The sequence below is a fragment of the Cupressus sempervirens genome, chromosome 10 (assembly GCF_028749045.1).
Source record: "Cupressus sempervirens isolate cs-2001-9-10 chromosome 10, ASM2874904v1, whole genome shotgun sequence".
Classification (NCBI taxonomy): Eukaryota; Viridiplantae; Streptophyta; class Pinopsida; order Cupressales; family Cupressaceae; genus Cupressus; species Cupressus sempervirens.
In genome coordinates this window covers 412,801,264-412,815,221 of record NC_143127.1, presented here as the reverse complement: position 1 = coordinate 412,815,221, position 13,958 = coordinate 412,801,264, and the positions used below count along the sequence as shown (strand labels likewise).

Genomic DNA, 13,958 nt, shown 5'->3' with positions numbered 1-13,958 from the left:
GGAGGTGAGATCATTCATATTTGAGATGATAGATACTTTGATTTTCTCATGGGTACTAGGATGGAGAACTTGGTGTACTTTGATCCATGATGGTGGATGTGATAGGATGGATTGTTCCCTTGTTTATCTATGTGGCTACATATTAACCCTATGCAATGTATACAACAAGTGAGAGATTGTTGAGATTATGATTGTTGCACACATTGCATAATATTGATATATTGTATTATTTTATGTTATTATGTAATTTTGCACCTAGACGGATGTGCAACATGTAAATATTCCCATGGGATATACTTGATGAGTTGTATTGTAACATTGTGATAATATTTCATATAATTATTTAATATTGGGGAAATTAATTAAATTTCCAATATTAAATGTTGGGTTAGTGGGTTAGGTAGCACATGGTTTTAGTACATGGTTTATGTAATACCACTTGGTGGTTTTGTGGGACTTGCTACTATATAAGTAGCCACAAGGGTAGTTGTTGATGTGTGAAGATAGACGGAAAGAAAGAAAAGAGTTGAGCAGGACAAGGCTTGATAGGTTAGCCAAGGGAGCATTTGTGAAGGTTAGAAGCATAGCATGGGATGTGTGGATTCATGTTTGTTCACATGGATTGCTCACTTATGGATATGGCTTTGAAGGTTTCCATGGTTGTATTGCAATGGTGTTTTTGCTAAATAATATATGGTGATGGATACTTTTAGAAGTTGGGTTTTTCCCTCAATGAGGGTTTCTTAGGGTATATCTTGTGTCACAATTTTTGTGGGTATGTTGTTTATTCTCATGCATGTGAATTTTAGTTGCATATTTATTTTAGATTTATTATGGGTTATGTGGAAATAGCTATATTCTTTGTTGCAAATTTCCTTACAACATTATCTATCTATATAGTTGCAAGATTCTCTGCTAATCCCAAGGAGAATCGTTCAATGGATGTAAAGAGAATTGTGAGATATCTAAAAGGAACAAAAGAGTTTGGTCTATACTAAAAAAAAATGAAAATTTTGAATTGAAAGCCTACACTAGTGTTGATTGGGTTGGAAACATTGATGATAGAAAGAGCACCATTTGACTACGTGTTGAGTCACTGATAGAAAAATTGACCTCAATGTCAAAAATCTCCCCCTTTTTCATTAGTGACAAAAACAATTATCAAACTAAAAAATATGAATACTCAAAATTAAAAGTAAAAAAAAAAACTTTCTTTATCACCATATTATGTCTTCAACTCAATTTTGACTTCCTACTATTGTAACTTGGTAAATTACTCTTTAATTTTATTTTTCAGAATTACTTTAGTAAAGATATCTTCTACCTACATGTATATATATTTGTGAGTAAATGCACAAACCTATATCACCCTTTTATAAAGGAAAAGGCTAACAAAAGTATAATTGTTCATCTTCAATGACATAAAATTGGTACTATTATTTTGAATTTGATGGTGAAGTTTAGGATTATGATTTTTAATAATTATTTGGAATAAGAATTTATAGATTTTCCTAATTTTTAAAGAAAAATTTTTACTTGTTGAAAAATGCTAAAAATTAGGGATCTAGTTCCCACTAGAAAACTATATGGAAATAAACTTATTTCCCTTCGATAGTAGATTAGGTTGTAGATAACATATATAGCTAGAACAAACAAACATAAAAGTTGGCTTTAGACCTATCTTTTATCTTTTATAATGATTCAAATTTCAATTCACTTGAAATTGATAGTTTTCATCTCCCGCCACATTTTTGAAACAAACATATTCTAACCAAAAAAAAATTATACATTATTGAAGAGGAAACTCTCTTGTAGAATGCTATGTGATTTTTAATTTTTTTAATATGATTTAATATTTTTTCCTTTCTCAAAACTAACATCTTCTTGAGTGTTAAAATAAGTAGTTGTGGAATTTTTTAATTACAATATTATACTATATCTAATTAAAACACTATAAAATCTATATGAGAATATTCTTGACTTTGAGCTCTATAAAATAGTGTTTATATGTTAATAAAATCATATCATAAAAAATAGCAAGAGTTATTGAAACATTAGTTTTCTGAAATAATTTTATTTCTTTAGTAATTGGATACAAACTAATATAAAAATGCATTTAATAGACATTTCCAATTAGAAAAAGTGTGAGAACATATATAAATTAGCTAGAGTAAATTTTTCTAGTTCATATATTTAAAATTGATTTTTAGATAGAAATACTCAAATTTAGTCGTTCTGATAAGTCAGTCTAAAATGTGATATTGCTTTTTACTTTTACCCTTGCATATTACTATACTACTCCCCCATACATATATCTCTCCTAGATACATACATCTAGAGTATAGTTATCTTCTCATTTTATACAAAATTCTCTCTCTCTCTCTCTCTCTCTCTCTCTCTCTCTCTCTCTTTATATATATATATATATATATATATATATATATATACCTCCCCCTTTTCCTTTGCCAATAGTATTCTCTCCCTTTTTGACATAAATTCTAAAGATGTATAACATGTACAAGTTAAAACCAAAATGTGACAAGAAATTAGAATGTAGATTGAGAATTAGTCCCATAGTCTTGTCCCTAATCACTTACAATACCTTACTTGCATGCAAGGCTATTTGTACTTCTCCTAATAGTTTCATCATGTAGTCAACTATGGAGAAGTTGTTATCATGGATGTGATTCTGTGCATGTGCAACATACTTTTGTAGTGCATCCATGTTTGGAAAAATGGCGCCCTGAATTTTTGCAAGTGTGGCCCTAATTTTTGCTTCTTCCATAAATAATTCTACCTAAAGAATTTTTAGATATATGATCTTTTTGTAATGTGCAGAAGTGTAACTTTGATCAAGTGACAGCTAGTGTGTAGTTTCCTTCATATCCTCATCTATTTTAGACAATTTATCCTTGATCTCCTTTATGAAGATAGATGTATCACTCAATTTGAAAAATAATGAAACAAAATTATTTATAGATGTTTCTAGTGTAGCAAGAATGTTAGACAATCCTACTTGATCTATTGCAATCTTTAGTGAAACTTGCTCCAACACTTTGTTTTCAAATTTTCTTTCAGCTCTTTGTAGCAATTTTTCTTGTCCATTCAAATCTTCATTATAATTGTGGAAAATTTTAGATAACTAATCCTAAATAGGTTATTTCCTATCAACCTCAATACTCAGAGCATTGACAAATATGCTCTTTATGTCCCCAAGGACTTGATTTTTCTTCTTTTTCTCTTCTCTAATATTTTGTTGCTTATACCTTTTCTTTAAGAGTTCCCCCAAGGTCTCCATTTGATTAGGAGTGAGGATAGAGATATTCCAATTTGGAATAACAATGTCCTCATCTAGATCATTTTCTTCCCCTTCTTTTTTACCCTTAGCTTTTCAAATGCTAGAGACAATTTCTTTACCCTTATTGAGAACTTTAGTGCTTGGTTGAGACTACTTCGTGACTGTCATTGCACTAACTTTGGATACACTTGGTATTGAAGAAACTATAGAAATAGATGGAATAGAAATAAATGTAGAGATAATTCTAAAAATAGGAATATCTTGTTGTTGCTTGGTCAAGCCTGATGTTGGAAGAACTTGTTGCTTGGCAGATGAAGTATTGGGCACTTCAGTCAATGTAACAGTTGTCAGTATAGATCCAGAGACTGGTTGGGTGCTTGTTGTAGCGATGGTAACCACAACCAACTTGGTAGAAGTCTTCTTTGAGCCTAATTGCACTAAAGCTTTGGTTGGAGAATGAAGAAATGCAGTCATAACTAACACTCCAATCTTCTCTTCATCAATTTCTTTAATAATCTATATTTCTAGAAGAATTTCCTCAGTGGCTTCCTATCCTTTTTCCTCATCATCAAGACCAAAATCATCTATATCATCTTTTATTTCTTCTTCTTCTTCTTCTTCTTCTTCTTCTTCTACATCATCATCTTCACCATCTTTCTCATCAAACATGCACCACAAATTCACTAGGTTTATGCAACCCATAGATATTTTTCCATGCAATAGAAGTATATTGCACCATAGATTCAATGTCCTTAAGAAATATTATACATGTTTTTAATTTAAGAGTGAGCTTCTTCTCATTTTTCTTGAAGGATTCCTTCACCTCCTTTTTTAGCAATACTAGGCACAAGCTATCTCAAAGTTTGTTCATAGATGTCCTTAGCAGTTTTTATTGCACTGTCCCATCTAGGCTTAACTACCTCGAAAAGTTCATTTGAAATTTCTTGTGAAATATCATAAGATGGATATTTCCACTCGCCCAATTTTTCCATAACAGTATCCTCAATCTACTTGTTCTCTTCTTCACTTCTACTCTCATACTTAAGAGACTTAAAACATTCCATGCCCACTCCTTCTTCCATCTTCTTTAATTTTTCTTGAAGTGTAGGTGTAGATCTTTTGAAGATAATCTATTATGCTTCATCTTCACCTAAATTTAGCTTCTTCAAGGATTTTTTTTCTCTTCTTTTAAATACTACAGTGAAAGACTCAGTAGGTTTGGTTATAATAACTTTCCCCTTCTTCTTGGGAGGCTCTTCCTTCTCAAATTTAGTTTCCTCTACTTCATCATCTTCCACATCATATCCTTTTCCCTCGATAAGCATTAGAGGAGAGCTTGATGACTTGGTATTCTTTATTATTTTCTCTATCCTCTTCCTTCGTTTGGTGACTGCTTAAGGTATCTATATCTCAAGCTCAATTTTGGCCTTTTCCTCATGATATGTTCCAAAGTAGGTGGCTTTAGGATCCATAGGCTCATTCAATAGAGCTTTAATGATATCCTTAGTGTCATCAATGTTAACCTCATAATCCAAAGGCTTAACCCATGCCACTCTAGGCCTGACTACTTGAATATAAACTTTTTCACAGTCAACCATGAAATAAATATCTTGCTCATAGTCATCTACAAGCTTCTAGGGTATCCTAAATCTTATTTTGGATATTTTCCTTGAATGACACAAAGTAATTATCCATAATGCTACTAAAATTCTTACCCATTTCTACTATATATTCAGTAATTTGGTATAATATTGGAACATCCTTTCTCCATACTATAGATCCTTTGGAAGGGAAAAACTTTTGAACAATGAAAAATAGACATGTGAAAAGAGAACCAAACTCACATGGGTTTTTCTTTGACACTCTAATGTTTCCATTTTTTTTGAATTGGTTCAACAATAACTCAGCAAGGTTGAAAGACAAGTTATTCTTTACCACCTTGTATGCCATATCAACAACCTCACACAACATGTTTTTCAATTGGCTTGAGTTGTATATCTTGTGAGAAATCACATGGATCTCAAACTTCAACTCCATGTGTATTAAACCACTTAGCTTCATGCCTCTTCATGCTTTGACAACTCTTCCCGACCTAAGGTTTTAGTGGTCGCATCTTTATTTGACATGGCTAATCCAGTGACTATATGTATCATCTCTTTTGTTATCGAGATAGGGTTCTCTAACCAAAATTGTCCATTTAGAACTCAACTCATAGTAAATTTGATCCAGTTGAATTGAAAGTCCTTCATATATGTAGAATATTTTTTAAGCCCTTTGTTTCCAAATGATTATGCATGGGTTTGAGAATGTTATCCACACATAACTAATTGAACACTTCATTGATTTTTTAGGGTTCCAAGTTCTTGGATTGAACAATAATAGAAAAAATGAATATCATGGAGAAGAAGTACCTTGGGCAGAATTTGCGATTGTGCTCTAGTAGGGTCTAATGTCTCTACAATTATTGGACTCAACTTGAATGTAGGAGCCTTGCAATCCACTTTGCGAACCAACATTTTTATCCTTTCTTCACTTTTTTGGTCGAAGATTCCATCGCTTAGTAGGGTTTTGAAATTGGGAGAATCTTCAACAACAATAGATTAAATCACTTGGAAACTCTAATTCCACTCTTCACTCTATGCTTTGAAAATTTGTGGTGAAACAATGTGTTTGATTTCTTTCTTTTAATGAATTTTGTCTTTTCAATCACCATTAATGTTTTGTACATACACTCACTTGGTCAATAGGCTATCCTCCACTAAGTTTATTCTTTAATTCTTAGACGACACCTTCAACTTAGTAGGGTCTCCTGACTTGACAGGAACTACCAACTTAGTGAACTTCAAAACTCAATAACATTATCACCATTTGCTCTAGCCTTGGTACTTGGTAGGGTTACAAACTTTGTGTTTGCATTATGAAATGATATATAACCTAACCATGCTCTATAAGGTCTTGAACTTTTTTATCAATTAGTGATCCTTGTGCATCTTGAATGCTAATATGGATATTTCTGCATGCTGGATGAAACATGTGTTAAATGACTTCTTCTGACTCATAGTTCCAATGATCTTCATAGGGAACTAAGTTGATATTTTTTTTTCACCCAACTCATTAACTTGGGTGTCATACCCTTCATGATTTTGGCTTGCATTTTCTAGAGATTTCAATATCCATTTCTGCCTCATTTGTTTTCTTATATTGTTAGCTTTGGCTTTCTTTACATTCTGAATTCTTCCTATGTTTATATAGTTCTTGGCAAGATGTCCAAGTTTTGTACAAATAAAACATCTCTTTGTAGTATCTTTTTTCCTCATGTGATGTTTCACATAATTTTCTCCAATGTTCCCAAATTCACCACAGTATTGACATCTACACCATTTGGTGTAATCCCATCCAAATATTGCTTTCACAATTTGTTCTAATAGGTTCCACTTCTTGGTTTTTCATTCTGAAGATTCTTGTCCTTGTTTCTTGCAATTGTGACTTTTCCATGTCACTTGCTCTATGTCCATGCTTGTTGCAACTGTAACACTTTTCATTGAATTTTTCTTTACCATTGCTCCAACATTTGTTTGATGTATGACCTATCTTACCACAATAATTTCAAGTAGGCCTTTGTTCTGTTGAGCTCCTTGCTAAGATGATTCACCTTCTTCTACATATCCTACTCCATCTTTACCTTTGTGTCTATACTAACTTTGCTCATTTAATTGATTCATGTTTTCCTAAGATTCTATCATTATTTCATTGCTTTTGTTTTCAATATTGAGATCATTCTGTAGTCTTTCACTCTTCATCCTTAGATTGATAAGCTCTTGATTTGCATAATTGAGTTGATCAATGTAGCATGTTTGTTGAAGGGATAGTTGTTTAATTTCATTGTCCTTTTCGTCTATCACTTCTTTTGGTTTGTATTTTTCTTCCATGACTTCACATAATCTAATTGATTGGATTTCTTTCTCTCTTTTCAGCTCTTTGACTTCTTGAAGATTGGAATTCATCTCCAATAGGTCTTTGATTATTGCATTAGCTTCATTTGAATTTCTTTCTAGACATAAGTCTTCAATTATTCTTTTAGTGTAGAGATTGTCATCCATTTGTACTGCAAGATCTTTCCTTCTTTTCAATGATTGAGAGAGTTTCTCCTTTTCTTTCTTGAGTTGTGTAATGGCCAATACTAGATCCAAATTTTCATTCTTAATAGCCTTATCTAGCCTGTATACCTCCATTGCCTTTAATCTTATCCAAAGCTATCAAACTTTTGATTTGCAATAGCTTTGGTACCAATTGTTGGAAATATAAGGTAGGCTAGGTTACTGAGAGGGGAAGGGTGAATCAAGAACCAAGAAAATCTTTACATTATTTCACCAATTAATCCTTCATATATTATTCTAATCTAATTGCATGCATGACAGAATGAAAGTGATAAAACAATCATAGCACTTTGACACAACATATGGTAACCTAGAAACCTTTCAATTAGAAAACAAAATTGGGGTGGGGATGATATGCACAAGCTTTACTAATGTAGCATAAAGGTAACCAATTACAGCTTACAATTGACCATTTATGGTGATTTTCCCTGTTAGGGGCAATAAGGACTATGAGGTCCACCTTGTTAAAGGATTTACAAACACACAATGAAGTATGCACTTGGTTAGAAAATTGAACAAAAGACTATTAAGTCTACCCTATTAAAGGATTTGAATGATGTGCCTATTAGGATGAATCAATGGTTGATCTCTGATCTCCAACTTTGATATACTGAATGAGATTCCTTGTATTGCAATGTTCACTTGGTTATAGTAGATAAATCCATGCCGTCCCTTATACTACTTGTACCATTCTTCAATTCACCCTCAGACACTTTGTATACATCTTCACATACATATTTGGATATGATACAATGCATTACATTTATACCAATCCAATTCCTTACCTTCTAGAGTCGACTACAACACCAAATTTATCATTATTCTCAAAGTCTATCCAACTGCTATAACTTAGGTTCAGAAGAAAAACTCAGTGATGTTTTGATACATGATAGACACTATCAATGCTTAGAAAACTCTGGCAATCAGTTGAAGTTGAAGCTCCATCCATACTCATCACTCTTCAAGTAGCTCAAACTCAGTCAACACTATGTGACCCAGTGAACACTGAGAAACTCGGTAGTTGCATAATCACTTAGTTGACATTGCATGACACGGTCAACACTAGATTCACTGAGTTAACATTGTGAGCAAGGTAGACACTATAGAGCTTTTAAACATTACACAACTTAGTTAATAGTGGAGTCTTCATTACATCCACTAGATAGCTCGATAGACACTGCTATGCTTAGTCTATATTGTAAATTGTCTCTAATGCTCAGTCGATGTTGTGTAGCTTGGCATGAACTACAAACTATTTGTTTAGCTTAGTAGTAACTGAGACACTTGGTTAACATTGTTGGATGAATGATAAGCTCGGTAGCAATTGTAGAGCTTGGTGGCAATGTAACCATTTGACTAAGTGTTGATTCACTAATAGAAAAATTGACCTTAATGTCAACACTCCCACCTACCCTTCTCTCCTATGCACTTCTTTGAGACTTTACATTAGTGCATAAGTCATAGGCAGTTCAATCTCCTCCACATAAGCATAGTCTCTAGTACCTCCATCCAAAGGGTCACATGGCATTCTTGCCTTCACAAAATTATTTTCTTCTCATCCTCTATGACTTCACTCCATTCTAGGTTTTAGATCTCTCCCTCTCCCCCCCCCCCCTCTCTCTCTCTCTAGATTATTAAAAATATGTCTAAATTGATATTTCATATTTCATCTATCAACTACCAAACAAAGAATAATCTCATAATACTAAAACAAGAAATATCTATTTCATAACACTTTTTTCCACTTTAACTTATTTATTATTCTAAATGTCCTATTTTAATTATTTTATATAAGGAAAACCATCTATTTCAAAATATTAATTTTTTGTTCTACTAATTATGTAATTTTTTGGGTAATTGACATATTAACCTTAATGGTATTCAGCTAATGATTGAAAAAAATGAGCCTCTCATTAAGAGATGAGTATTAATAAGATTGGTTGATTCTAAATTATATGAAATAATCATATAATTTTATTACATTATTAAATGAGATTTTATATAATTTTATTACTTTATTAGTATCATATTGAACATATTGATATTATTAATTTTACCTATCATATCTTTAAATTATTGTTATAGCTCATCTCTCAACTAGTCAATGCATATTTTTATTATAATACTACAAAACAAAGCACTTCTCACCATATGCATGTACTAAAGATAGTTTACAATAATAAATTTACTTTAATTATCTTTTAGTCCATCCCTGAATTAATCAACTACCCAATACATATAGACCAATATTATTATACAAAAGAACAAATATTCATGACATAGTATTCAGTTTTGAATATAAATTATTTACTATACTAAATATTATGCATTCTAATTGTAATTATCTTTTTTCCAAAGAAAAAAGATCTATTTCAAAGTCTTGGTCTATGTATAAAACTAATTACACAATCCTAGGGCAAAGGACATTTTTAGTAATGGTATTAAGTCTTTCTTGCTTATGGTCAATAATACCACATTTTTTATTGACACTTAATTGTAATTTGTGTCTAGTTTCTTTTAGTTGTTTAGAATTTTTGATTAATTAGAAGATATTAAATATCAAGGATACATTTATTTTATGAAAAAACAAGCATTAATTGCAAGCACCAACTAAAATTAGATATTTCTAAAAGTTTATAAAAAAAAGGTCTAAAAACTTTTTTAAAAAAAATTTAAAATTTTTTTTCCCAAATTTGTACATTAATTGCAACCGCCAACTGAAATTATATATTTCCAAAAGTTTAATAATATAAGCCACAGCAGTTATGATCTCGGTGGATACCAGTTCTTTCCCTTTCATAATCGAAGCCCTATAGCTAATATTTTAGAAAGACTTTCTGCGAGAAATTGACCTTTTAGAATTATTTGCTTAGGTGCTGCAAGAGCCAGCAATAATGAATTGCCCACTGCGTTATTGACTTAGTTGTCAAGCAATATCTAAGCAATTATCAAGTATGGAGCACATACTTTTCTGCAACATTATTCATCCATTTCATTAGCACTTCCTTGTTAGTATAAATCATTTAAATGTGGGATTGTACTCGTCCATCAAATTTGGTCGTTCATTTAGCTTTTCCTTAGGTAGCCTATCCTTTTCCGTAACTTATCACATAAATCATTACCAAGAATCAACAATTATTTAAAAATTATTTTAGAATATTGTCACCACTTGATCTTTAAACTGGTAGTTGAACATGACAATTTGAATAAAGAAGGCTGAATATAATAACATAATATGCTAGATAAGCACATGATCGTTCAACTAACTCAGAAATATCTTTCATACGTAATATGCCCATCAAGCAGATGCATTATCCTCGTCGACATCGGACAGTAATGGGCAGCCCACCTCTCATTCGCATGGTCAGAGACACCACATAATCGGACACGCAATCCCATCATCTATCTCCAAACGAAAATTGTGAATAATTGAAGCCACAATAGATTTCATCTGTATGAACGCCATCTCTTTGCCCAGACATAACCGAGGTCCAGCATGGAATACTGGAAACTTGTATGGATTCTCTCCCACAAATTCCCCTTCTTTCAACCATCTCTGGGGATTAAACTGAAAACAGTCACTACCCCAAATACTTTCCATCCTGCCCATCGCATAACTACAGTAATTCAGATGTGTTCCCTTCTTCACACAAGTCCCGTCTGGTAAAACATCGTCTTTGGAGGCAAGTTTAGTATCAACAGCCACCGGCGGATAAAGCCGCATCGACTCGCACAGAGCAGCATGCAAATAATTCACTACAGTAATTCAGATGTGTTCCCTTCTTCACACAAGTCCCGTCTGGTAAAACATCGTCTTTGGAGGCAAGTTTAGTATCAACAGCCACCGGCGGATAAAGCCGCATCGACTCGCACAGAGCAGCATGCAAATAATTCATATCCTTCAATTCCTCAAAGCTGAAATTAACCCCGTCTTCATCAGCTCTTGTGGAGTGCGATCTCTTACCTAATATATGTAAGATTTCAGCGTGGATGGCTTGCTCTACACTCTGGTGAGAGGAGAGAAGCCAGAAAAACCATGTGAGAGCAGCAGAAGTGCTATCTCTGCCTGCCAAAGCAAAGCTCACCATCATCTCCTTCAAAAAATTATCCATCGCATCACTTGATTCCTGGCCCTCACTTTCCGACTGATCATCCCACCGTAATTCATGCACCGACTTGTTTGAAAGAGCCGCCATGAACCTCGAAAGCAGATCCTCTCTCCCAGTGCCTCCCGTACTCGCCGAAATCTCCTTCCTTCTGCTATAGACCACATCCATAGCGAATTTGTCCACAACATCAATAGCTTCCCGCAAACGCTCTTCAGAGCCAATGTTGAGCACGGGCATCACTCTCCACGAAAGTGGAAGAGCAGAATAGAACCTTCCGGCGCTAATTTCAGTGGCATCGTCAAAAGTCTTTGCAAATGGTGAGATGGGCATTGAGGGGAGTAGACAGGCAGGATCCACCCCAAACGCTACGCTACAAATATTATCAAATGCAAATCTAAACACTCACCCATTTCAGCTGCGTTGGTTAGGACGGGCACCAGCCGGTTACCAATCTCCCACTGCACCGTCTCCACCACGAAGCTTCTGAGAGAGTTGGTGTTAAATTTGTAGCTTGCTGTCTTTCTTTGCATCTTCCACAGGTCACCGTCGGCATTGAAAATACCTCGACCCAAGAAATCGTGGAGAAGAAAGGTGAAGCGTTCTCCCTTTGGGTAGTCTTCAAATTTAGGTTTGAGAATATGCTCCACGTTTGCAGGATTTGCTGTAATGATATCTCTCACTCCACCGGGCCGGTCGGCCCTGAATGTATTTGTTGGCATAATTTCCATGGTTTCTGTGAGCCATTGCAGCAATCTGTGACGATTTTTCAAGAACTCGAATGCGCAGCCGACAATGGGATAGTTAACAAGGGCCTTGCAGGGCTTTTTCACGTTCTTTCTTCTTAGAAAACATAGCGAAAAGTACCCAACTAAAACAATGAAAACGCTTAGAAAAAAAATATTCCGCAGCCATTCTCTGTAACAGATAGTATTCCGGTCAGATTCCGTCTGTACGTATTTGAGCACTCCGCTGGAGTTGTTCTTAAATATTATTCCTTTATCTTCGGTAGATTAGAAATTAATTGTTTGAAACGAAGGTCGATGAGATGTAGTTATTGAATTAAATTTCATAATATAAAGAGATGCACAGAGCAACGTGGAAGACCTGTAACGCGTCAGTAGTTCAACAGTTGTTGAGCAGACCGTGTTCCTTGCGGTTATCAATTGGCCTTTTCGTGTACAAGAAAGTCCCTTTCCAAAACTTTGTTTTATTAATTTTTTCTATATATGTCAGGCGTTCTTTTATCTAATTTTAAATATTTGTTAGTTCCAGGATACTATTGCATTGATTAGATGCAATAGTGATTTGTAAATATTTTTTAAATATTTGCATATGTATTATAGTTTTGAGATTTTCATATAGGAGTAAAATTAATTTTATATTTCAAAAGTTCAGATTATTTTAAAGAATTCCACATGTTAGGCATTAATGACAGGGTGTTGACATTGTACCACTTTATTTATTAAAAAAAAATATCTATGTACAAGTGCTTTAATTTTGAAAACTATATTATTATTGCCAATGTAAAGTCTACACTATGAAATAAAATAGTTGAAAAAAATCTAAAACATCAAATAAAAATAATTTAAAAATGCTTCTTCATGACATGAAATGTGGTGCCAAAAGAAAGGTTGCCTTAGCATTGCAACTCTATAATTTAGTTAAGCTTTGACAAAGGACCGGAAAAATAACACCTGTAAGTAACATGCAAGTGCATGCAAGTACATGCAAGTAAAAAATTGTATATTAAAGACATATGCAAGAACATGAAAACTTCAAAACTTAGAGAGATTTTCCCAAACCAAGAAATCACGTAATCAAAACCCTCAATGAAGCTTGTAATTTTCTACAAAGATCTTTGAAGACTAACCAAAAAAGTTCTATTAAAAATCTCTAATGGTTTTTATTTCAAGAAATCGAAAACCACATTTCTAGAAAAAATTCAAATCAAAAGAGGCTCAAATTTTTCTAAATAATTTTGGCAAATTCTATGAAATTCAATCAACCTACTCAGATACCATGTTATGGTAAATTTATGTTGTTGTAGTTGAGAGATGTCATGACACATTTTTTATGCAAAAAATGTGAATATCTAAAAAGTGATGAAGTTTAATGTAGATTAATAAAAGAGCTAAAGAAGAATGAAAGGACACCCAAAAGAAAGCCCAGAAAATCTAGAAATAATATCAAATTAGATTCTGAATCCATTGGCTTCAAATTCGAAGCATGCAAAATGATGCACCTTGAAATAATGGAGACTGGCCTAATTGAGATCTATAAAAACCCACCAAGAATCTACATAAAGTTTTTCAAAAAGCTAAAGCACCTAAGAGTTTCAAAAGAAACTATAGACAGTTTTGGAAAGACCAAGAAATCATAGGTTTGACTATGAAA

General features: G+C 33.3%; 1 pseudogene; it reads right to left on the bottom strand.

Moving 5' to 3' along the window:
* Nucleotides 1–10,590: 10,590 nt before the first annotated feature.
* On the bottom strand, nucleotides 10,591–12,831 carry LOC149534452 (cytochrome P450 CYP94D108 pseudogene; annotated as a pseudogene).
* Between the last annotated feature and the right edge of the window lie 1,127 nt (nucleotides 12,832–13,958).